Source organism: Emydura macquarii, unplaced genomic scaffold (assembly GCF_026122565.2).
Source record: "Emydura macquarii macquarii isolate MOO-44397 ecotype Brisbane River unplaced genomic scaffold, CSIRO-AGI_Emac_v2 contig_3114, whole genome shotgun sequence".
In the NCBI taxonomy this organism is placed as follows: Eukaryota; Metazoa; Chordata; order Testudines; family Chelidae; genus Emydura; species Emydura macquarii.
Window position 1 is genome coordinate 975,891 of NW_027133251.1, and position 24,530 is coordinate 1,000,420.

General features: G+C 52.6%; 1 protein-coding gene across 4 annotated transcripts in view; it reads left to right on the forward strand.

The window, feature by feature from the left end:
- Positions 1 to 12,703: 12,703 nt before the first annotated feature.
- CNTFR (ciliary neurotrophic factor receptor) overlaps positions 12,704 to 24,530 on the forward strand; it is a 384,981-nt gene continuing 373,154 nt past the window's right edge. For 3 of the 4 annotated variants that reach the window (XM_067530844.1, XM_067530842.1, XM_067530843.1), the window contains exon 1: positions 12,704 to 12,751. The gene's annotated coding sequence lies outside the window, so the exon portion shown is untranslated. Of the gene's footprint in view, positions 12,752 to 18,306; positions 18,401 to 24,530 lie in introns of those variants that run through there. The other variant, XM_067530845.1, reaches the window with a different exon arrangement.

Genomic DNA, 24,530 nt, shown 5'->3' on the forward strand with positions numbered 1-24,530 from the left:
GAGCAGCACGGAGCTGTACGTTCTTCTGACCTGCCTAATGGAACTGCCTGCAACATCCACAGTGATGTCTAAGGGCCCTGCTGTAAATGGTGGTGAAGGAACCAGGAACCCCAGGGTAGGTGCCAGCTTGGGTCAGTGTCTGCTACCTTCACTCTGAAACTGCAGTAACAGGGGTGGCATCTGGCTGGAATAGGCTGGTTTGAATAATTGGTGCTGAGCCTCTATTTTTCAGGAGTTTAGCTATGTAGACAATTAATTGAAATAATAACTGAATGGCCCCCCGCTGTGTGTTTGCTTCTCCGCGTTCGTCTGCGGCCGCCTCTGCCGAGAGAGACACATTCGGGTGCCGGTTTACAATGAGCAACTTGAGGCTGAGATAAGCGTGGGGTGGGGAGAGGCAGTGGTGTGGCTCTCCTAGAAGAGCTGCTGCCTGTCAAGTCTTATTCTTAATCCCTTTATCCCAACCTTTAATGTTAACGTTATCTATGCCGGGACCTCAGCCTATTTCCGGCGGGTCCTTTACCGCATGATCTGGCTGGCAGGTACAAAATGAATCGAGACGCATCTAATGTATCCCCATCGCTCCCGGATTCTGTTCGCCGTCTCACGTGTTGCTCAGCGGGGGTAGTTATTGAGATGGGCGTTCTAGCACGTGCTGTCCATGCACGTAAAGGACGACCCAGTCCCTGTTCTGAAGAGGTTACAGTCTGAGGCCCTAATCCTGCAACAAAGGTCCATTTAGAGCCAGTTTAAAATCAGGGGGACACAGTGCAGCCATGAGGTCTGCCTCTGCGGGGCTGAGGAGACAGATTGTTGGGGAAAGCGATAAACATCCAGGGTAAAAAGCCTCTTTTCCAGAAGAGACGTAGGAAACGAAGTCCCAGAAACTGCCGCTGAGAAATAGGCTTCTAAATCACGTAGATGTTTCTGAGAATGTCGCCCCATCTCACAATAAAACGAAAACATCCCCCATCGATCCCATGGGCCTAAGGTTGCCGGGTGTCTGGTTTTCGACCGGAAAGTCCAGTCGAAAAGGGAAAAGGGAACTCAGGAAGTGCCCGGCTCTAGCGGAGAGAGGTACTGGCGGCTCCCCCGTCCTGCCCCACTCACCCTGCATCCCCTGGAGCGTGGCTTTCCCTCCAACGTCCTGCCCCAGTCACCCCTGCACCCCTAGAGCCCTGTGCAGCTGGCAGGGGGAGGGTCTCCCTGCACTAACCCCAAGGTGAGGAACAGGGGCCCACAACCCTGGCTGCAGGAGAAATGTTCAAATCTAAAAAGAAAACCATCCGAGCGGTTTCATTCACACCAGGCCCTTACTAAACAAAACCAACAATTGAGGCTTACGCTCTGCTGACTGTCCAAACGCACCGTGGGTCTAGTGTCCTGGCTAGTTCCAACCTTCTGATCTCTCTGGAATAAACAAAGTTGCTGGGAAAGTGATTCCTCGTCTCCCCCACCACCCCGGCCCAGCGGCTTTTATTGCTAGCGCATTGTGTTAGGAGCACTTTAAAAAAATCTGGGGCTAAAAAACTCTTCCCCTGGCAATGGTGATCACTGGTGGAAGCAGCCAGAAAATTCTGTTCTGCACCTGGGCAGTTAAGCACATCCCCTCTTCAGATGCCCAGCCGGCTCCCTCTTCCTTGCCCAGCTTGTGTCTCCTGTGGCAGCCAAGAATTCTCCTACTCTGCCGTTCAGTGGCCAAACTCTCTCTCTCTCGACAGGCTAGACAGACGGGCCTTTGGGATCTAGGATTGCTGTAAGCTGTGGTGGGAAGATGTCCACTTCTGGTCCGGTGAGAGGGGGTTAGGAACTGGTATGTCAAGTGCTGCTGTGACCCAGGGAGGTAAACCAGAATATAACAGCCATCCTGGGTCAGACTAGTGGTCCATCTCACTCAGTGTCCCATCTTCTGACACTGGCCGGTGTCAGGTGCTTCAGAAGGAATGAACAGAACAGGGCAATATCGAGGGATCCATCCCCTGTCATCCACTCCCAGCTTCGGGTAGACAGAGGTTTAGGAACACCAGAGCATGGGGTTGCATCCCTGACCATCTTGGCTAATAGCCATTGATAGAGCTGTCCTCCATGGACTTGTCTAGTTCTTTTCTGAACCCCTCGTTTTTGGCCTTCACTACATCCCCTGGCGAGGAGTTCCACAGGTTGACTGTGTGTTGTGTGAAGAAGTCCTTCCTTTTGTTTGTTTTAAACCTGCTGCCTATTAATTTTATTTCGTGCCCCGAGTTCTTGTGTTCTGAGAAGGAGTAAATAACGCTTCCTTATTTACTGTCTCCACACCAGTCATGATTTTATAGACCTCTATTACATCTCCCCTTGGTCTCTTCTCCAACCTGAAAAGTCCCAGTCTTTTAAATCTCTCCTCACATGGAAGCTTTTCCATCCCCCTAATCGTTTTGGTTGCCCTGCTCTGTACCGTGTCCATTTCTAACATATCTTTTTTGAGACGGGGGTGACCAGATCTGCACGCGGTACTCCAGAGTGTGGGCGCACTGTGGATTTAGACAGTGGCATTCGGATTTTTTCTGTCTTATTGTCTATCCCTTGCCTAATGGAAATAGCTGGATGATGGGATCAACGCGGATAAGGAATTGAGGACTGTCAGGCAAGGCTGCCCTCACAGAGGTCTCCTGGCATTTTTCCCCTCCCTGACCCCAAATCTGGCCGTCGGTTAGACCCTGAGCATGCGCGCAAGAGATGCCAGCCAGCCCGCCAGCTAAGGAGCAGATTCTCTGTCCAACATGCTAAAGTGCTTTGGGGAACCCGGGCCTACGTCAGGAAGAACTCGGCTGAGGTCAGTAGCGTCCCGGTGGGAGCAGGCCAAGACCGTCAGCCTCTGGAGGAAGGATGCCTTCTCTCTGACTCTGCCAGGGCCCTGGCCTAGTTACTCGGCCCGTGGAACTGGTTCTTAGGGAGGCCGGAGCAGGGGGCTGAGAACCGGGGACTCCTGCTGTGTGTGCACAGACAGGTAGTAAGAGACGGGCCCTGCCCCCCAAAGAGTTTTACAAACAGTTGGAATAACCAGGTCAGACACAGAATGGGAGGGGAAACTGAGGCACGGGCAGAGGCCGTGACTGGACTAATGCCACGCGGCAGGACAGCGGCAGACTCCAAGACTAGACCCCAGACGTCCGGGTTGCCAATCCAATGCCCACGGGACCATGCTGCCTTTCCATAGGTCGTTATACAGCTGCTCACTCATTCTGAGCACCCCCCACGGATCGAAGAACAACAAAGGCCTCTCACATCTGGCAGCTCCAGGAGACGGGTAATTTTTGGCAGCCGTATTTCTTGCACCCTTTCCTTGGGAAGATAGATCCCTGCTTTTCTAATGGAGAAAATGACTCCCTAAGACGGATCTCCCCCCAACCCCGAGCTCACATTTCTGAACCTCTTCTGCCGGCTGAGCACCCCCCACACCTGCCCTATGCTGGTATGACAGATGCTCGCAGGACAGATGGCCTGTGTCTGTCCAAATCTCACCACCCCTGCGCCACCTAAAACCAGCCCAAATCTATTCCATCCCCGAGCAGGCCCTGCCAGTAGGTGGCACTGCAGGCACGGAGAATTATTTCAGAGGCCCTGTGAATGAGTGTCAGAAATCAATGAGGCAAAGGGTCTTTTGATTTTATTTCTTTTCCTCCCAGGAGACGCAGCTGGAGCAGTAGTTCTCTGGCGCTTTTGAAAGCTGCATCTTCACTGTTCTGTAATAGTCTCTTTATGCCAGACAAGACTGTCCCTCTAACTGCTGTGTGTGTGTAGCAAGCATTCTGGAAACCGCAGCACGACGCTTACACAATGCAAGAAGGGTCGGTTTAAAAAGTCTTTCTGTCATAGGGAGCTCACCTATTGCTGTCTCTGCATGGCACTGGTTGTTATGCAGTTGTGTACCCCCTTGCCAGAGCTTCCAGGCATACAAAATGCTTCTGCTACAACCTGCAGACTCAGCCGTGCGTAAAAACTGTCACAATTTTGATGTGATGCTTCTTGTACACAATAAGTAAAAGCCATTAAAAATCCCAGTTTCATTGGGGATTGGTCTGCAACCCAGAAATGATGCTATTTTGCAAGATTTTTGTCTAGGACCAGTTTAAATCAAGAAGCCATACAAACTGCGTGACTTTTTTCCTGTTGAAATTTTGATGTCAAAGGATCAAAATTTGAAAAATTTCACCCAGCTCTAATTTTTTGCCAGGTTGGCTTGTTTTTGCACCAAAGCAACAAAGGGAACGGACAGCTTTATTTTTTGCCAGGGTGGCCTCTTTTTTGCATCCAAGTAACAAGGGGAAGGTTTTAATGTTTTCATGCAAGATTGGATCTCTGCCTGAATGAAATTGACAGATTTTTGAGGTCTTTCTTAAAAACATTCCAGCTTTGAGTGGAAAAAACTAGTTTAAAAACTAAATTTCATAAACTTTTCCACAAAATATAATAGGGTTTACACTACCTTTCAGGAATGCATGGCGAAAAATCTTGAATCATGATGGTTTTATGTTTCATGATGAATATTTGCACAGCTCTGGTGTCCTCTTGGCAAATTCTAGATTAATATTCTTGGGGCCAATACATCCGTTACCTTAAGGCAGATAACCCAGAACCATGTGGTCCCAGAACAGGTGACATCTATCATCTCCATGTGTGAAGAAACCTCACAGTTCTCATATAAAAAATAAATGGGTACCCTGCTCAGGGAGATGGTGAAAGACTCAGAGCTGGCTGGGAATTTTTCAACAAAAATATTTTTGTTGGAAAACGCCAATTCATTGACACTGAAACTGCGAGAAAGGGTCAGGTCTGATAGTTTCCTGTTTTGAAAAAACCTTGAAAAAAGCTTTAGATCTCTCAAAATGTCCCGTTTTGACGTTTTTTTTAAATGAAATGTTTCAAGCGACGTAGTTCTTCCCCCCCCCCGATTTTCGGTTTGTGAAAATTTTTGAGATTTCAGGAAAAAATGTTGAAATCTCAAAAATTCTCTCCAGACAGAGAAAAACATTTCTCACCCAACTCAATTAGAGCCCTTCTTGGTAATTTTAGGAGCTGCTATGCTCTTACCGTAACCACTGGCCTGTCTTCACAGGAGAGGGCCCCTTTTCCTTGAAGAATTCTAACCCCATCGAAAGCCTTTTGAATTCAAAGATGTTCCACAGTTCGCTCTGGATATTTTGCCCCTGCTTTGCTCTCTGGCGTTTCGGGCTGACCTCAGCCAGCAGAAGAAGTGAGGAGTGTGGGGAAGGCAGGAAGGGTGGTGGTGGAGTCTCCATCACTGATCATTTGAAAATCAGGATTAGATGTTTTTCTAAAAGATCTGCTCTAGGAATTATTGTGGGGCAGGTCTCTGGCCAGTGTTGCACAGGAGGTCAGACTAGGTGATCACAATGGTCCCTTCTGGCCTTGAAATCTATGGGCCCCTAGTTGTGGAGAGGTTCTGCATCAAGGGTGGAGGTAGGGATGAGTGAACGGGAAGTGTCATGGAGACAAGAGGGGAAGGAGTCAGAGCAAGGAGATGGCAAAGGAGTGAGGGGTACCCAGAGTATTCAGGAGCAGAGAGGGGAGAGATATTAATCCCTAACTAAGGATGCTGGGAGACAGAGGTGCCTATAGGCCCTGCCTCGTGAACCTCACTGTCTGAGCAATACTGAGTTTAGAGTGACGGGGGTCCTTTCGGGGAGCTTTTGATCAGGCCTTTACGGAGGTTTTAACAAAAGCTGTGAGACTAGAAAGCTGGAGCGAATGATTTAGTTGGGGTTGGCCCTGCTTTGAGCAGGGGGTTGGACTAGATAGCTCCTGAGGTCCCTTCCAACCCTCATCTCCTGTGATTCTATGAATAAAACAATGCACCAAATAGACAGAGGAAAAAGGGGACACTGCAGCCCACTAAGATTGATAGAGGGGGTGATTCACGGGTGGGGACAGAGGAGGGAGCGGGTCCTGTCTAGCCTGGGGACGTTGGTAGCGGTCCGATGGGTAATGCTGATAACTTTTCATGACAGTTTTGTTTGGGGGAAAAGGCCCCTTTTTGGCTAAACAACCTTTCGTGGAAAAATTCCAGAAGCTCCAATCCCTGGTATAGCCCGGCCCCGAAGCCAAACCAAAGGGCCCCGTTAGCACAGCCGCTGGGCGTCCTAGAGAACTTGGTCCGTTGGGGATCCAGGCTCTGAAAGAGAATGATGTTAAGACCCAGCCAGATCCGGAAGGGGAGGAACCGCGGGGTTGAAACAGGGCTTGCATTGCAGGTCGGGTGGCAGTGCACATCTGTCTCTGGCCAGGAAAGGAAGGAAACAGGGAGTTGGAGAAAGCGTGGAAGTTAAAATGAATACAGCTAGAGCGTCCCATCGCTTTCAGAGTGCGCACGGGAGGCAGAACGCCCGCTGCTGCAGTGGTGTCCCGCCACGATGCTTAGACGCCCAGGAGGTGATAAGCAGCTTAGCAATCCCACAAAGAGAGAGAGAGAGAGTGTGATTTGGGGGACGTATACACCCTTTTGGGGGTGGGTGTTCATATTCACCCCCTTCCTCTGAAATTTGAGCACTAGAAGCAAAGAGAAGAACAAAACCCCTGGGGGACGAAGTAAGTTTATTATTTTAAATGGTCACACCCAAGACCATGGCTTGATTCGCATCTTCTTCACACCAGGGATTCAGCGGGGTGTCTCCTAAACCACTCTCTGGGTGTGTCTACACTGCAACTAGACACCCAGGGTTGCTGGCCCATTGCTGTGTAGACTTCCGAGCTGAGGCCAGAGCCGGATCTCTGGGGCCCTCCCACCTCTCAGGGTCCGCGAGCCTGGGCTCCAGCCCAGTTCCAGAAGTCCACACGGCCCCCTTGCCTCGCCCGAGCCCCAGGAGACTGAGTCAGCGAGCACAGGCCGGCTGTGGGGTTTTCGTTGCAGTGTAGACATACTCTACAAAGGAGGGGTGATCGGGTCCGGTATCGTTTCACCCTCTTTGGATGATGCTCGAACAAGTGGACAGCTATCCAACATGTGACCCACAAAACCCAACTTGTGAAAACATGCAGGGAAATTTCTCCTACCGTCATCAGAGATTCCAAGGCCAGAAGGGACCATTGTGATCACCTGGTCTGACCTCCTGAATGACACAGGCCAGAGACCTGCCCCAAATAATCCCTAGCGCAGATCTGCCCGTCTCTAGCAATACGTTCAAACGAGCTTTGACTGCGTCTTTCCTGCTTGCTTCCAGATACATTTAAACCATACAACAACTGGCTGGCTTGGACAAAGGGGGCATTGGGGTTACCGTTTACAGAAGCGTAGGACTGGGTTTGCTTCTCGTCACTGGGTAAGCACTGTGCCCCTTGCCTGGCTAGAGGGATTTGGGGAGGGGTTATTGCAGAAGGAGAGCTGAAAGGAGGGTCACGTCCCACAGGTAGACAATGTTGTTATGCTCCTGCTGTTAACTCCTCAGTCTCAGCCCAGCTCCTTCCCTCTTATCGTCTACGTATGTCTGTCTGTTGCGTTTTTTCTCACTCCTGGCAGGGTTCATTCAAAGCAAAAATCAGTCTTAGGTATTTTTCGCCATCGTATTTGAGCGCCTCACAGTCTTTATCCTCACAGCACCCCGGAAGGCGGGGCAGAGCTCTTAGCGCCATTGTACAGATGGAGAACTGAGGCACAGAGAAGCTAAGTGCCTCGCCCAAGGTCACCCAGGGAGTGTGTGGCGGGGAAGGGAATTGAGCCCTGACCACGGGGCCAGCCTTCTTCTCTTGGTGCACAATGTGGTGCATCTCAAGTGGCTGGGGATTTGTGAGACTTGCAGTTCATCACACACACACGCTCCCCTTTCTGTGCATTCCCCGCAAAGGACACAGGGCAGCCTGCCAGCTGCAGGGGAGCGATGTGTATGTGTGTGGGCGAGGAAGAAGCTACTCCTGCCATGGGCAGAGCGCTCTTCCTGTCACCTCCTTCTCCCACAGGGCCAAACGCACTGCCGGAGGCAGATGTCTTTTATAGGCAAAGTGTTTGCGATGCAGACAGATCCGTGGGGACCGCAAGCTGGTGTGCGGGCTGCCGGGCTGCTTCCAGCCCAGGCACAGAGGCCATAAACGCTCCAATAAAAATGTTTGCTTTCCAGTAGGTTTGTACTCATCCTTGCCAGGGGTGCTGAGCCGCCGTCTCCGAAGCCTGCTTTCCCCAGGTTGTGGAGCCGACAGTCTCAGTCAGGGCTTAGACTGTGGGAGGGAGAAGGGCGCTGTTGCTGATGGGAGGATGTGCTCCTGCATGAATCCTTGTGTATATATGGCTGCATGGGAATGCTCCCAGGAGTTCCCTGAGTCTCACACACACACACACAGGCTGTGCGTGCCTGTACATGGAGAAGGCACGCGTGCACACGCACAGGTCGAGTTAGCTACATCCGTTTCACACTGCGAAACCCACCGCAAGATGTTTGGGAACCCTAATGAGGACAGGGTGAAAGAGCATGGAACACTCAAGCCATGACTCCTGAGGAATTTCATTCAGTCCAGGAGTAGTGGCAGGCTGGGGAAGTCCTTTGCTTACAGTCTTTTCATGATCTGCCTTTCCCTCTTTCTCCCTCTTGTTTCCTGCATGGAACTTTCACTGAGAACAAGAGCCAGTCTGGGTGGTAAACAGCTGGCTGGTTTCTTGGCTCCTGCATTGTGTTGCTTCTTGCCTGATAATTCTTGCTGTCTGGTGTGCAATACATCAGGTCAGCTCTTCCTTTGCATCCTCTCTGTTTTTCTTGGCCACTCTTTATTTTTCCCTCCTGAAAGAATCTCTTTCGCGCAGAAGATGGTTCCCCTGAAGCACTGGAGGGAAGTTAGAGGGTGGTTTCCCCAAGTCCCCCATCTCCTCTGCTCCTTCCTCATCGCAGCGAGATGCCCTTCTGGGAGGGGGTATTTCTGTAAACGTCTCAGACGTGATTTAAGAAATCGCATCTATCCAGATGCAGACCAGAGGGGCCAAGGTTGGTCCTGTTTGGCAGGGATGCTGCAGTGCTAGAACTAATTGGAGTTTCCCTTAAAGATTGTTTACCCAAGGAACATTGGTCTTTCTCTTTGAATAAATGACTCACCACGAATCGTTCCCATCAGCTGACTGGATGGTTGAATAACTGGTGAATAATCCAGTCAGATGTTTGCCACGAGATATGGAATGCTTGGTTTGGAAAGATACTGGCAGGACTCTCGGCGGATGTAAATTTGGCTTCATGGACTTCAATGGAGTTACGCTTGCACACCTGACAGCCATGCTAATTACAGCAATGGGGGATCTGGCCTATGGACTCCAGTGGAGTTATCTACAGATTACCCTGGTGGGGGACCCAAGCGCAGGACTTTTTTATGCTTATTCATCATGTTGACGACAGCCGCCCCAGCACTGTTAGCACACCACAACCCTGGCACCCTCAACAGATGGGCAAAGGATTTGAAGCTGGGCCGTGGAGACCAAAGTCCTGTCTTAGCCTTAAAGGAGGCCAGGGTGAGTCAGTGTGTGGACGAAGCTTGCCCTACCGCTGTCTTTGTGGCTAACCACTTCAGTGTCCAGGGTTGTCATCCTGGCACTTCTCGGTAGTCTGAAGTTCACTAAGAAACCTACAGAAAATTGTTTCTCAGTTCTCCTCTACTCCATCCATGCCCGCCCAGCCACTCTGTGCCGCCTGCCGTCTATTCCTGTCTGACTAAGCCCCCAACTCCTACGGTTCGCATCACCATTGTTTCTGAATGCTTCCCGCTAGGCTCAGATCTTCGCTTTTCGTTGCTTTCTTTGTTTCTCTGGTCCTGATCGGCATCTGTATCCCCGGAGCGTCGCTTTGTGCATGAGATCGCTGCCAAACTGATTTTTACTTTTTCATTTTCCGAATATTTCAGCCTGGGAACACACACTTTATCCGCAGCGTGGCCCAGTGGCTTGGGTGTTGGCCTGTGTCTCAGAGATCTGAGCTCTACTCCCAGCTCTGCCATTGACCTGTTGCAAGACCTTGGGCAAATCACTGGGCCGCTTTGTGCCTCAGTTTCCCCTCCCACCACCCTTTTTGTTGCTTCTCTGTTTTGACTGTAAGCTCATTGGGGCAGAGACTGTCTCTTGCTATGTGTGTGTGCGTGCAGCCCCTAGCACAATGGGACCCTGATCTTCATAGGTGCTACCATAAAAATAATAATTATCAGTAAGGTCAACCGTGAGGTTCCAGACGAATAGCAATCCACGCCTCCAATGTCCTCAACAGCAGAGCAGGCAGCTGAAAAGATCATTTATCTCAGTGGCCGTAAAAGGCAGATGAAAACACAGCAGGATGGTGGTCTCCAGTCATCTTGGTTTTCTTGCCACTGGATTAAGATTCTCATCCTGTCAAGGACCGTGTGGACACTGGTGCGCAACGGTGTCTCCACATTAAAAGAAATCATGCATCGGCGTCGCTTCATGTTCATTACTATCATTATTACTAACAAATAATTTATTCAGGAATTCACTCCCAGACCAAATGTCACTGTTTCTGCCCAGTGACCGGCGGCTTTTTTTGCAACCTCAGCAAAATCCCTGACAAAAATCTCTCCCCCACCTCTGCCCTCTGCAGCCAGTTCATGGATTTTCATGGATTTGCCCCTACGTGGAAATTCATCAGTATTTTATTTTTCCCCTTTAGGAAAAAGAAGGACGGATATTTGGGTTTTGTGCAACGATATGAGCCATGCCAAGGTGATGATGAGGATGTGGCTGTGCGGAAGGGAACATTTACACACCCCTGTCTCTCACGCACGCTCCCTGAGTAATGCAGCTATGTGCTGAGAACTCCATGGGGCCTGGCGCCACAGTCCCAGCTATTCCACGACTCATAAGGCAGGGGCTTAACATATTGGACCTGTATAGGTATGGCTTGCCTATTGCGGTGCTCTGGCCCAATCAGAGCTGGCATGGGGCACCCCTCAGTCGCCGTGTAGATGCCCTGCTGCGTGTCTGCTCCCCCAGACCGTTCCACGGACCCTATGCCCCTGAGTGATTATTGCTGCAAAGGCATTCATTCTCATGATGCCCGCCATAGACGCAGCGAAATACAGTTATCCTGGTTATACAAAGGGGGAAACTGAGGCACAGAGTAAGGCGTCAGTGGCAGAGTCTGGAATAGGACCCAGGAAGCCTGACTCCCAGTTTTCTGCTCTAACCATTAGACCTGCCCCTTCTCTCACTATCATGGACACCCGCTGTTACATTCTGCCTTTCCCAAGAGCTCCCTGGGAGCTGGCCCCGGGCAGTTGTTGTTTCCTCACTGGCCCCTGCTCCCTTGGCCTTACTGCCACATCGATTTTAGTAGTGTCTGGAAAGGAGAATTTTCCAGAGTTTAAAATGTGGTGCTCCCCCTCCCCCAGCCTGTGTTTTTTCCCAAATGAAATCTACATGCGCACCTGCCCTGCTTTACCTGCCTGCACCTGCTGCACCTATGCACCCCTGGGCCTGCCTTACTTTGCCCGCACGCGCTTGTGCAGGCCTGCACCTGCCTTTCCGTGCTTTGCCCTGCCGGTGCTTTGCCTACGGGCACCTATGCTGTCTGCATATGTGTTTGCACGAGTGGGACCTGCCGCCAAGTGGAGGGGCTCCCTGAGCGTCACCCCTCTAGGCAGAGCCAGCCTGAAACAACACCTCCCCTGCTCCCCTGCATTAAGTCCTGTGAGGAGAGTTGCAGAGAGGCTCCAGTTCTGAGCGCTGTGCCTCCAACAGAGAGGACCCTGGGCATCCTTAAGAGAGAGGCCGGCTGGCCGGGGACAGCGGCATCACTCTGCGGAGCCATGCCCGGGCTCCTGTGAAATGCAAGGCTCTCCAGAGGTGGGTATTGATTTGTAAATGGCTAGGGGGCACCCCTGCCTGGCCAGCAGTTTGCCAGCTTTGTCTGGACGGAGAAAGGGAGAAGGTGGCTTTGCAGACCGCCCTCAGGGGGGAGCCGCTTTCACAAACCAGTGGGGAAGGGGGGGAGTGTGTGTTACTCACGGGATTTTCCAACCTGTGCAGCAGATACTAAATAGAGGTGTGTGTGTATGTGTTTGTTTTTGTGTTACCCAGGGGATTTTCCAACCTGCTCAGCAGATACTGGATAGAGAGTGGTGTGTTTGTGTTTGTGTGTGTGTGTTAGGGAGACCAGACAGCAAGTGTGAAAAATCAGGACCTGGGGGGGAATAGGCGTTTATATAAGACAAAGCCCTGTGTCTAGGGACCTACACAATGGGGACAGCGGGCCAAGGGGGGGTGTGGAGCCTGTAGCAGGGCTGCACGGTCTGGTTTGCTTCTCTCCCTTTCCCGGCCGGCCCCACCTTTCCCCACCTCCCGGCGGGCGGGACCCGGGCAGCCGGTGCGGGGTGGGAGGGTGTGTCTGGTGCGAGCCTGTGTGTGTGTGTCGTGCGGGGCTGGGCGCCCGCAGGGAGAGGGGTGTGTGTTTGTGTGTGGGTGTGTGTGTGTGTGGGGGGGGGGGGTTGTGCACGTGTGGCGGGTGCACAAACACCCCGGTGCCCGGCCCGGCTGGGGAGGGGGGGGCCCCGAGTGTGTGTGTGTGTGTGTGTGTGTGTTTTGGTGAAAGGAGCATTTCTGCAGCCCTTGGCTAGGGGGTGCAGGGCCGAGCCAGCCGCTGGATCTCACCAGTGGCTTCCCCGGTCACATGGGCTACGTGGGAGAGTTTAAAAGAGCTTAAAAGGCCGGGAGCCGGTGCAGACGGGCGGACGGCGCTGGGGGGCTGCCGGCATCAAAGGAGGCGGCCCGGGGCGGCGCGGCCCGGTAAGTGCACGGCGGCCCCGATCCGCGCTGGGGCAGGAGGCACGCGAAAGTCCTGGCCCGGCAGCTTCCCTGCCTCGCCCGGGGGATGCGGCGGGATGAGATTTTCTCTGTGCGGCGGCTTCGGGCTGGCGGAGATTCCCGGGGCAGGGGAAAGGTGTCGGCGGGGGGGGGGGGCTTTGTTTTAATAAATAATCCCCCCCCCCCGCCGCTTCTGTGTGTGGACTGGGAGTTCCCCACCCCGCCTGGTTCAACGTGGACAGCAGAGGAGAGGGGTGCGTGTGTGTGTGTGTGTGTGTTGGGGGGCGGGGGGGGAGGTAAATGGGGGCGTTGGTGTGTGCCCCCGGGAAGGGGAAGGCGTTCCCGGGCCATGCGAAGGCGAGCCGGGGATGAAGCGATGCTGGGGATGGTTTTTGTCGGAGCGAGCGAGCGAGCGAGGCCGGCCGGCGGAGGGGTGTGGTGCGGTGCAGCGCCGCCGGGGCTGGAGCCCGAGCCGGGAGCGGAGGAGATGGTCTGCGCGCCTGTCTCCCGGCGAAGCCCCGCTCCCCCGGCCGGACAAATTAGCGGGAGGCTCGCTAAGCTCCTTTCGGGAGGCTCTGATCTGGCGTCCAGGGGTCAGAGGAGGCAGCGACCCAGTGTCAGGCGTCCTGCACGGAAGCTATTCTGCATTTCGGATTGATTAGTGCGAGCGGAAATCCTTTCTTCCTCCCTTTGCTTCCCTCACCACTGTCCTCCCCTCTCCCTTCTCATCAGTCATCTCTGCCTGCCCCTTCAGTCTCCTCCTCTCACCTTGGCCAGCCCTTCCAATCCTGCCCAGGCGCCCAAACGTGGGGAGAGCGCAGAGGTGGGCGGTGGCTCAGGGCCAGGCGCTGGGCTCCAAGACCCCCTGGTCCTGGGCGGATTTGGGGGCATGGCAAGAGACAGGCCTGCTTTCCCAAAGGCACTTCTTTCAACAGGCACATCAAAGTGGCTGTGTAGGACCTCTGCTTTGCGAGAGAGGGGAGCTCACTGCACAGGCATGCCCCCACTAGCTCAAAGGCCAAGTTCTTCCTGTCTTTATTTTCATACCAAGTTGCAAATTTAAGTCTTTTTTTTTTTTTGCTGGGGGGAGCGGGAAATGCAGCTTGCCCCTTTCCCGTGGAAGTTTCGCAGGACTATTGTAAAGCTCTGAGCACAGCCCTGCCCCTTAAAGCCGGGCTGGAAAATGATTCCTCCCCTTTGGAAGTATGAAATTGTTGTGTGAGGTGGTGGGCCAGGGAGGGGTTTGGAGCTTATTCTTTATTTAAAGATTGCCTGGATTTTTGGGCAGTACCAACAAAAAAAGAGAGAGAGATTCTGCTGCTGTGTGTGTGTGTATGTTACACACAGACTGTGAGGCACTGGCTTTTCCCTCTTTCTTACATTGTTCCCATCCCTCGGCCTTTGTGATGGGGTGTGTGTGTGTGTTGCCCAGGGGTTGGGCCGGGGGGGGGGGGGGAGTGAGCTGAAATGTTTGGGGGAAAGAATTTGACAAGCGTGCTTTCTGCTGACCCATTTCCCCCTCTCCTCGCTCGCCGGGCCGGCACTGGCTTTGGGCTGGACTTTTGCAGGAAACGAGAACCCACCTTGCCGAGACGGGCGCTAAACTTTTGTTCTTCTGGGAGGTTCCTGCCTTCGCACCCCTTTGTCCTGCACTCTGGACTGGGGGGGCTACGGAGTGAGTGCGGTGCAAGTTACGGAGTTCCCTGGCGATAAACTCCCCCCCCCCCCCTCCAAATTCCCAGCCCTTGCAAACGGCGTCGGGCTGAAACTCGGGGAGCAGCGGTCGCTTCCCGTTGCCGTATCTCAGCGGCGTCCATGGAATGCTGGCGCTGAGGCTGCACTGGGGTTCTTTGGAAGTGATCGTGAAATATACTTTTTCTTTTTCCTGGCTGCAATTTTTTTTTTTTTTTTGCTTTCTCTAATTAAAACGGCCACCAACCACCCGAAAGTTGCATCAAAATAATGACAATCAGGGCAGTGCTGTGCTGGGAACAGCTGCTTTTCTTTCTTTCTTCGAGGGACTTTATCCGAAACCGGCATTTGGAGCTGCTGGGGAAATGTTCTTCCATTTCTAGGCAATTTATCCCAGGCTGGAATGTGAGAGCCACTTTCTGGGACCTGGTTTCGCACACATCCACATCTCTTTCTGCCACCCTAGCCCCCCAAGCTTTCAGTGACTTTTCTGCGCCTCCAGCTCGTACTGGGTGGGGATTGCAACCCAAACAGCTGCTTCCTTGCACTGGGGTGTGCTCAGGCCCCAATCCATTTCCCTGGAGGCAGCATCTGGCCTGTGGAGGTCACCGGCCCCCTCTCAACAAATAGTTTGAATCCACAAAACCTGTTTGATTTAAAGAGTGGCACCTCTGACTTCCTGAAATGTTCCACAGGGCTTCATGCGCCCCCCCCACCCCCTGTTTGTGTGTGTGTGTGTGTGTGTGTGTGTGTGTGTGTGTGTGTGTGTGTGTGTGTGTGTGTGTGTGTGGGGCTGTGTGTGGGGCTGTGTGTGGGGCTGTGTGTGGGGCTGTGTATCTTTAGCACCGGCTGCAGAAAACCTTCAGGAAACGGGGCCCGTGGGAAAGCTGTCTGAGTTTCGCCTTGCCCTCAGCGTGGGGCATGGGTTGAAGCTCCCTTAGTCGGTGTTGTTCAGGCCAACCCCCCTGGACCTCAGGGCGATTTCTCAGCCTGGGATTTGTGTGTGTTCTGCCATGGTTCTGGCCGCGCCCCTCGCCCCTCCATGTGGCTGCATGGTCGCATCCAAAAGACACCCGTCCTTTTTCGCTCCTGCTGCAACGCAGCTGGCACCAAAGATTCCAGCTCCCGGGAGCCCCACCCGTGTCAGCCCCTCTGATTCCAGCTCCCCAGAGCCTGGGTGTGGTGAGTTAGCTGGGGAAGGGTAACTGTCTCTAGTCCATGGGATGCTTCAGGGCTGGGCGCGTGGGACTCTGGCCTCGCAGCACTGGTGTTAGGGCCCGGTAGGGTTACCTCCGCATGGTCTGACATCTGTAACGGGCCAGAGCTGGTTGTAACGATCCCATCATGCTGGTCTGAATTAGGCTTCGAAGAGCCCGACCCTGCGAGGGGCTGAGCTCCCAGTCCATGAGGGTTCACCTCGCCTGCGAGGATTGGGGGAGCCCCCTGGCTTCCCTGGGGGGGGCAAAGCCTGGCCCGTCCTCCAGGCGCCCACATCCGCTAAGCGAGCCCCTTTCAGAGAGCGTCGTGCTTCTCGGGAGCTGGGTTCTCCAGAGCTGTGAGTCATTCCGTAGGAGGAGTGGCGCGGTGGGGCTGGGGCTGGGCTCGTGCGCCCAGGGAAGCGTCTCTCCCAGCGCCGCGGCCGTCATGCCTGGCCACCGGGGCTCGCTGAGCTACGTGCTGGGGTGGGTCAACAGCTGAGCGCTCACCCTGGAGTTCTTCACCCGGAAGACTTGGCCAGCAACCCGTGCGCTGCCCTCTCCAGGCCGCGAGCAACGTGGCTGGGGCCTTGCCCGTGTCTCCTGGGGAGGCTGGCGTGGGGGGAAAGGTGCCCCTTTTCCATAGACGCTGGCACCGCCAGTGCTTGTGAGCTGGGATTAAAGCCCCGCAGCTCTTCTTAGAATGAGCTGGGGTGGGAAGGGCCTTTTAGACCATCTGGGCCAGCTCCTGGGAAGCAATGCAAGGCTCATCCCGAGCGGGTGTTTGTTACAGCCAGGTTTAAATACCCCAAGAGATGGGGCTCCCATTCCTTCCCCTGGAGATCTCCCGGCGGGGAAGCTTCTCCTAGTGCTTAGCCCAAAGTTCCCCTTAACGTCATCTCATTACCGCTAGCGAGCCCCCCCTCGGGTATGACACTAAATTCCCTTCCATCCCCTATGCAGATTAGCATCCGGGCCACCCTGTCAGGACTTGGGTAGCCAAGCCAGACAGATCCTGGCTCTTCTCAGCTTTCCTTGTCCATCAATCCCTCCTTCCCCTCCACCATTTTTGTTGTTGGCTGTCCGGAAATCCTTCCAGTCTGCCGGTTTTGATCCGGTGATGCAGTGCCCAGACCCGGCTACGATCTGTTGTGGGCACATTTGCACCAGAGCCAAGCAGAGGACTGGGAGTGGAATAGTGCCTCTTCCTCTGTGACGAGAGGATCTGGCAGCACCAACCGGAATACATCCACTCTTTCCTAACCTCTGGACCCCAAACAATCCTAGGGTTAGAAGGGACCGCAAGGGTCATCTAGTCTACCCCCCTGCCAAGATTCAGGATTCGTTGTGGCCAAACCATCCAAGACAGATGGCTATCCAGCCTCTCTGAAGAAAGTGACATATCCCCTTCGCAATAGGCTGCCATAGTGAAAATTCCTCCCTGCTCCCAAATTTGTCCAGGTGGTTTATTGGTATTCCACGAACACCTGAATGTCCCATTTGCGATCAACGCCATGGTGTGGTAGGCGCTGTGCGTGCGTGGAGGAAGAGCCAGTCCATGCCCCCAAAGAGCTCTCAGTCTCAATAGACAAGCCAAGCAATGTATGAGAGAGGGGGAGGAGAACTTAATTCCTGTTTTACAGATGGAAAAACTGAGGCCCACCAAGCTTTGCCCAACATCCCATGGGGAGTCTATGGCAAAGCCAGGGACTGAACCCGCATCTTCTGAGTCCTAATCCAGTGCCTTAACTACAAACCCAGCCCAGCTGAGCACTGAGAAGCCCCTGTGTACTCCTCCGGTGTCCTTGGCACGCAGGAGTAATCGTCAGCAAATTTGCTCGGCCAGGATGAGGTGATGTGCAGGGATGCTGGGTGCATCTTGGCTCAGAAGGGCCTGTTGTTGTTCACGGTAAAGGCTATGGCAGGTCAGGTTTCTGGCTGCTGGACTCACGTGGTCCAGGACTCTTTGGCATCCCAATGGGGAGATACTTCTGCCCCTTATGGATTTCTTTGGTCACTAAAACACAGGGGAAGGCCAACAGAACCGCGCTGCATGTCTGTCGACATGGCAGGTGTTATCAGTGCCGGGGGCGGGGAGGGGGGCGTTCTGCAGCCAGTGGTCCTGCGCTGGGCCCCAGGTATCACTCTTCACCGTTGAGAAATATCCCCACCCTCACCGCTGCCGGCACATGGCTCATCACTTCCTTTGAAAGCCGTACCGACGGGAAATGACCTCATGAGTCCCGTGCCCATGGCCAGAATGACGCTATGCCTTTGCACCACTGCCGGCTGGGGGAGTATGATTTAGGAGCCTGAAACTCAGCAAGGGCAGGCCTGGCCAGAACTTGCGTGGCAGCCCGCTGAGGCAAGCCCCGGCGCCGCATTAAGGCGCGTTGGGGCCTCAGTAGGTGGTGCTGTTCTCCCTGAGCTGGTGCCGATCCACTTCCCTAAAATGCCACGAGGGGGCAAAAGCGCTGCTCGAATCTCTTTTGGAAGAGGCTACAAAGTGAGCGGCTGGTTGAGGGCCCCCATGGCACGTTTTGCAAGAAGTAGAGCGAGGACCCCAGTGCCCAGGCCAGATTCCACTCTGGACAAACTGCCTTCTTCCTCCCTAAATCCCCCCCGCCTGTACAAGTGGCTGGAGCCTATTTGTTTCGTGTTGCTGTAAAACCTGGCTCGAGAGACCTGGGATCAGTGCATTTGCACTTGCTGCTAACGCGGTGGTTGAAGCCCAGAGCGCTAGGTAAGTTTCCCTTTGGAGACACGGAGACGGAAGAGGCCGGAGAGGCTGGGCGTCTCTAGGGATTTTGGAAACTCAAGAAGTGCCAAGTGTGGCTTCTGCTTTCTCTTGCAATGAAGCCGGGAGACGCTGCTCCAACTGGGATGAAGTTAGGGATAGCACTTGAGGTTAGATTCAAGGCTGGATTACGGTGTGGGGGTTGGATTCGACCGGGGGCTGCAGGGGCAGTGATACGGGGGTGTCCCCATATGCTGTTTTCACAAGGGCATGTTCCAAAATAGCAGAAACTTTGTGAGACCAGCTGATGAGCCTTTTTTTTTTTTTTTTTTGCTATCTCAAATAGGATGCACGTGTGTCTCCATATGTATGGGGGAGGTGGTGTATAAATGAGTTTTGACATATGTTTGTGTATGTATATGTAGACATGATGATAAAAATGCCTTCTGCCCTTAAAATCTATTACTCTATGAATTTACGTGCGCATATATTTACATATACATTCAAACACCTATTGTGTGTTGGAGTGCATTTTTCTTGTCAAAGCGAACCTTACAAAAAGTAAAGAGAGAGACGTATTCATTTGCAGGTTCAGGAGGATTCACTAGTTATCTTTAATGAATTGTGATAGTTAATGCCTTTAGCATATTTGCAAGTCTTTTTTCCGGTGTTTATCTACTTAAAGTTTTGCACCAGCAGGAAATGGAAAATCTTCAGGTACCTGCAGTTTATTCACCACTTAATGGCACCAGAAATTAAGGTTCTGTGCTAAAATCTTAATATTTTATAATATTTTGAAAGATTAATGTCTAAATCGTTAGTTTTAAAATGCCTTCTGTGATGAGACACTGAATTATTTGCAGGAGCTACCGTCTGTCTATCTGTCTATCATTAGCCAGCAAGTAATATTTCAAAGAAATGCCAACATTCATCTCAAACATCAGTTCTGTCTAGACCGTGTTTGCCAACTGTTCTTGCGTGTTGCACCCAAAATGATTAGAACCGAAAGAGATTAGAGAAAGAAAATGTGTTTTCTCCATGTTGTCAGTTTGTTTACTTTGTGTATCTGTCAGCACTTTGTGACTAGCTTAGTCACTTTTACTGGCTCCTCTTTGTGTGTATGCATAATCATTTCCCCAGCTGTTGTGTGGATCTTTCTCACAACAACTGAGGAAAGAAAAATGCTTAGAAATCTTTTGGATTTTTTTTTTTAAAGCCACGCAGATTGGCAGGGTGCCCGAGGGCAGGTTTTGGACCTTGGAATGACTTTGAACTCAATCTGTAAATGTGTCTAGGTTTTATAGGTATCCTGCTAAAAGTGCCCTTGCTGTCAGGTTGCATCCGTGCTGAGTGGGGTGCGCCCCCCTCTCCCCTCCACGGATTATCTTCATGGTGTCACTCCGCCCTCTGAGTTAGTACTGAACTAGTGTGGCAGTGTGGTGTTGAGGGGTGAACTGAGCTGAGTTGCTGGAGGTGCTGCTTCTCAGGTGAGATACAGAACGAGGGTTTTGATCACCTGTGGCACTTTTAGAAAGAGGAAGTTAACCCAGGTATCCCAGTCTAAGTCCTTTTTGGCGAGGACCGGCTGGTTCCTGGCAGTGTCACTTGTTTAGAATATCGGTTGCTTCCAGTCCTGATGGTGGTTGCATGTCGCTGTGCATTGTCAAAGAGCTTTCTGCATGGGAGACAGCTGTAATGTCAGTGGTGGGTGACGTTATTCTCGTGCAGGTGGCTTTCAGCACCCCACAGGGCTGTTTCCAGGTTCAGTGAGGCTCAGAAAACATGTTGAGATCTCCGGATGAAAGAAAGCTGCAGCAGACAGAAGAATTAATATTAGCTCCAGTTACCAGGGAAATCTCCTTTCTTTCTCTTTCTCTTTGGGTGTTGCTCTGTCTGTCCCTGTTTGGGTTCAAGGAGCGCGCTTGTTCGCAATCATCTTTTCTTTAAGGAAGCTGCAGTTGCTGAATGCGCGGTGGCAGCTTCAGAAATTGTAACCTTCCATCTCGGGGCATTATGGAGGGGACATGGGAACCATTTAAATGTCTCCGAGTCGCACGGGGACCTGGCTGAGTGTGAACAGCGTGCGATGCACACAAAACGAGGGTCTTGATTTCAGACGCTGGAAATGCCAGGTGAGGCAGAGATGCTGAAGGCAAGGTTTCTTTCTGACGCTGGGGATGCTGTGAGGCAGGAAGCTGTGCTTTTCCCTGTGGGCCTTGTAATTAATATGGATGAGCTCGGAGATTGTCTGGTGTCTGCGAACACACGGGCTAGCGCAGAATGTGGGTCAGAGCAAACCACAACAAGCAGGGATGGATAGGCCTATTTCACCTTTATGGATCTAACGGGAAGTGTGGCCCAGTGGTTAAAGCAAGAATCACGGCGCCTCGGTGGGTTCTTATCACTGACTCTGTGTGTGACCATGAGCAAATCACTTCACTTCAGCTTCGCTGTCTTTAAAAGGGGATAATATTTACCTATCTCAACAGGGGTTTTAAGGCTTAATTAAGTGCGCCCAGGATGGTGCGGATACACAAGTGGAGGGTTACACAAGTAACGGATACACAAGTGGAGGCATGAGGGGGGAGGAGGATGTGCTTTTGGGTGCCATATGGATAGGGGTTGGGAACAATCCCAGCATGGGGTACTGCAGGGTAAGCATTGAGCACCCCAAAAGGGCACCGAATGATGGCTGGGTCATGGCCATGTCCCTGCGACACTCACCCTCAAAGCCAGTTTAACACCTCCCTCCCCCTGTGGGTTGTCAGCGGGGTTTGAGCCCGACACCTTCACTGCCAACTCACAGACTACTGCCACTTGTGTGAAAGATAGAACGCTGTCCGTGGGTGGCGGTAGTAGGCTGTTACCTTGCACGTAGACCAGCCGCTAGAAGGGGGCACTTGGCAGACACTCCAGGCTGGAGCTGACCGTTCCTGAGCTGGGAACGGGCCTGAGTCACCTGCAGCTTCTGGGTGATGGGCTCGCGGCTCTGCCTGGGGGGTCACTGGCTGGTTTCAACGTTGCTCTCTCTATTTTGCTACGGTAGATGTGGCTGAGTCCCAGGGAGTCACCGCAGCAGGGCGTGCATCTGGCTTGGGGCCTGCTCGGAGCTGGGGGAGTGTTTTGAGGGCAAAATGTGACCTTTGAGCCCCCTTGGGCTGCTTTAACCGCACCGTGGAGTGATCCGTAAAGAAGGCATAAGAGGGACCTACCTACCTGTGATCAGCTCCCTGGCTTGGTCTGGGATAGCCCAGAACTGGGGGAGGCCATAGCATGGGACAGTGAAACAGGGGTGTGGGGAGGGAATTGCTGGAGGGGATCCTGTTTCCTGAGCTGCCCCGCTTTGCTGGAGGGGCGGGTTGTGTTGTGTTGTGTTGAGCTGCTGCACCTTGGGTTGCTTTTGTAAGCAACGTCCAGGCCACCCTAGAGCAAATGCGTCGCCAGGCGCTGCCCCTGTGTTAGTATTTATTTGGATTTAGACAAATCGTTAACTGGAGGAGATGTCTGCTCTTAATTACCCGGGCGTAAATGCTGAGTAACCCCACTGGCTTGGAATTACTCACGGCACCGAATAGTACTTGGTCTTCCGTGGCTTCCTGTATGCGCATCAAAGGCTCTGATAGCCCGGTGGTTGTAGCCTTTGGGAACTGGGGAATATCCCTTTAAATGGTTTGGCAACCCTCTAGCGGTGCTCACTGTGTTGTATGATGCAGACCCCAGTGGGTGTGTCTCCGTAGCTAAGCCTTGGACATTGTATACTCAGTAAACACGGTTACTTCGCTCCCGCCCTGCCCATGCGGTTCCTTTATCACATTTGCTGAATAAACCACAAATGGCCCAACGCTGCCACTTCACTGCTGGGCCTTTCCTGACATCCCTCCCCCCTGCAACGGCCCACCAGGCCGACTTGGAGCGAGAGGAGGGCTGGAGCCCGTTTTGATCTCTGCCTCGGTCCGCTCATGAACTCCTTTAAGAAAGTCATGAAAGGACGTCTTAACAGAGAGCCGCGCAGCTGTGGTCGCCCAAGGACAGAGCTGTAAATTAGCCAAACTGACCCAGGGTTGCCTCTGCTCAAGCCCACGCACGCGAAGTGGCTTTTTGATGCTTGATTTGACGAGAAGCGTAAAGTTTCCTTCGCTTACGGGCGGGCCGGGGAGAGGGTGTCCCCTAGGCTCCAGCTGGAAGCAGAGGGGACGCTCTCACTGCTATTACCTATAGGACGCTGTGAAGAAGGAAAGCTGAACACTGGGTTCATTGTAGCAAGAGATTATTATTCATTCATGAAATAAAACATGTCCTGCTTGTACAAACGCCTGCGTTCTCCCGTCGGCCTGTTCCTTCACGGTCTAAAAATAATGCTGGTGGTAATGAGACAGTCTGTGCTGTCTAGTGGTTGGAACACAGGACTCTGATTCAAAGGGCCTGAATTCTGTTCCAGTCTCAGCCGCCGGGCGACTTTGGGCGAGTCACTGAATGTCTTCAGGCCTCACTTTCTCTGCCTTTGAAAGGAGGATTAAATCCTCCACCCTTCTTAGCGGGGGTGGGAGGTTGAATCAATGCATACTTGTAAAGTGCTGTGAGAGCCTCCTGTGGAAGGTGGTATAGAATAATCCTCCGTATTGTGGCCAAGGTGCCCCGAAATAACTAGTGATTATGGGGTCTTGGGTCAACGGTTTCAGACGCCTGGTTCTTGGCCCAGTCAATGCTCTGGGTTCACAAGTTGCTGTTGAAATTCTTGCCCGACGTTCTATCCCGATCAGGCACTGAAATCCGGTAGCAGTCAGCGGCAGTTTCACGTAGATCTCAAGCTGTGCTGAATGGCAATTAATATTTTTCTAGGGCTTCCTCGCCCTGCGTTACGGAGCTGGTTGCTCGTAATCCACCCCGTGTGCATGTGCCGTGCTGTAGCTGGAGCTCACATGTGTTCCACAGACTCCCGTTTATGTGCATACTCCATCACGCCTGTTTGCTGCGGAAGGGTCTGATGCTGCTCTCTCCCGTGATTCATAAAAAGAATTCGCCGGATGGGGTTGTCTGTGCTTTTATTGACCTTGTTCCAGGAATGATAGGGGCCTTTCTGTCTGCCATATCCACGGTCACCCCAAGTGCCCCGGAGGGCAGGGCAGCCTTTGCGGGTATTGTTCCAGTCCAGATAGCGTTATTAACGTGACAGGCTCACTGGCCGTGCTGGGGAGTCTAGCTTTTATTTGAGAAGTGACACAAGTATTGTGGGGCAGGAAGCGTCCTCTACTGTTACAATTGGAGGGCTGAGGTTCGGCTGGATGGTGTGAATCCTGCTCTTGCTCTGCTGCAGATTTGTCACATGACCTTGGGCAGTTCATTTCTCCTCTCTGAGCCTCTCTCTACCCATCTGTAAACTGGGGGTAATATCACCTTGGATTGGCTAACGTGGGTAGACAGCGCTGCCACCTGCTTGGGTGGCATCGGGCCTGCTCCGTTGTGTATCGTAGCTCCTGTTCTGCCAGCAGGGATGCATTTTCAGCTCCAATAGTTGGGACCGGTGCTTTCAGAGCAGGAGGGCCTGGGCTCTCTGGTTCGGCGAAGGTCTGACTGTTGCAGCATGGTACAGGCGCGTACCTTAGCAACAGCTAGGAGTTCTCAGGCGGCTGTGGGCATGTCTGACAATATGGTAAAGTAGCAACTATTAATAGACAGTATTTATCCACAGTTCTTCCCCTCTGGCCTCTGAGTTATCGCATCCTGTCCCAAGGATGGTGAGAATCATAGATTCCAAAGCCAGAAGGGACCCTTGTGACCATCTAGTCTGATCTCCTGCAGAGCACAGGCCATAGGACTGCCCTGAATTAATTCCTGGTTGAACAAGAGCAGATATATTAAATTCCAACCTTTATTTAAAAATCGTCAGTGATGGAGAATCCACCCTTGGGAAGTTGTTCCAGTGGGTAATTATCCTCACTGTTAAAAGTGTGCACCTTATTTCTGCTCTGAATGTGTCGAGTTCAGCTTCCAGCCATTGGATCACGTTCTGCCTTTCTCTGCTAGATCGAAGCGCCCTCTATTATCAAATATTGATTCCCTGTGTAGGGATTTATAAACTGGGATCAAGTCACCCCTTAACCTTCTCTTTTCTTAAACCAAATAGCCTGAGCTCCGT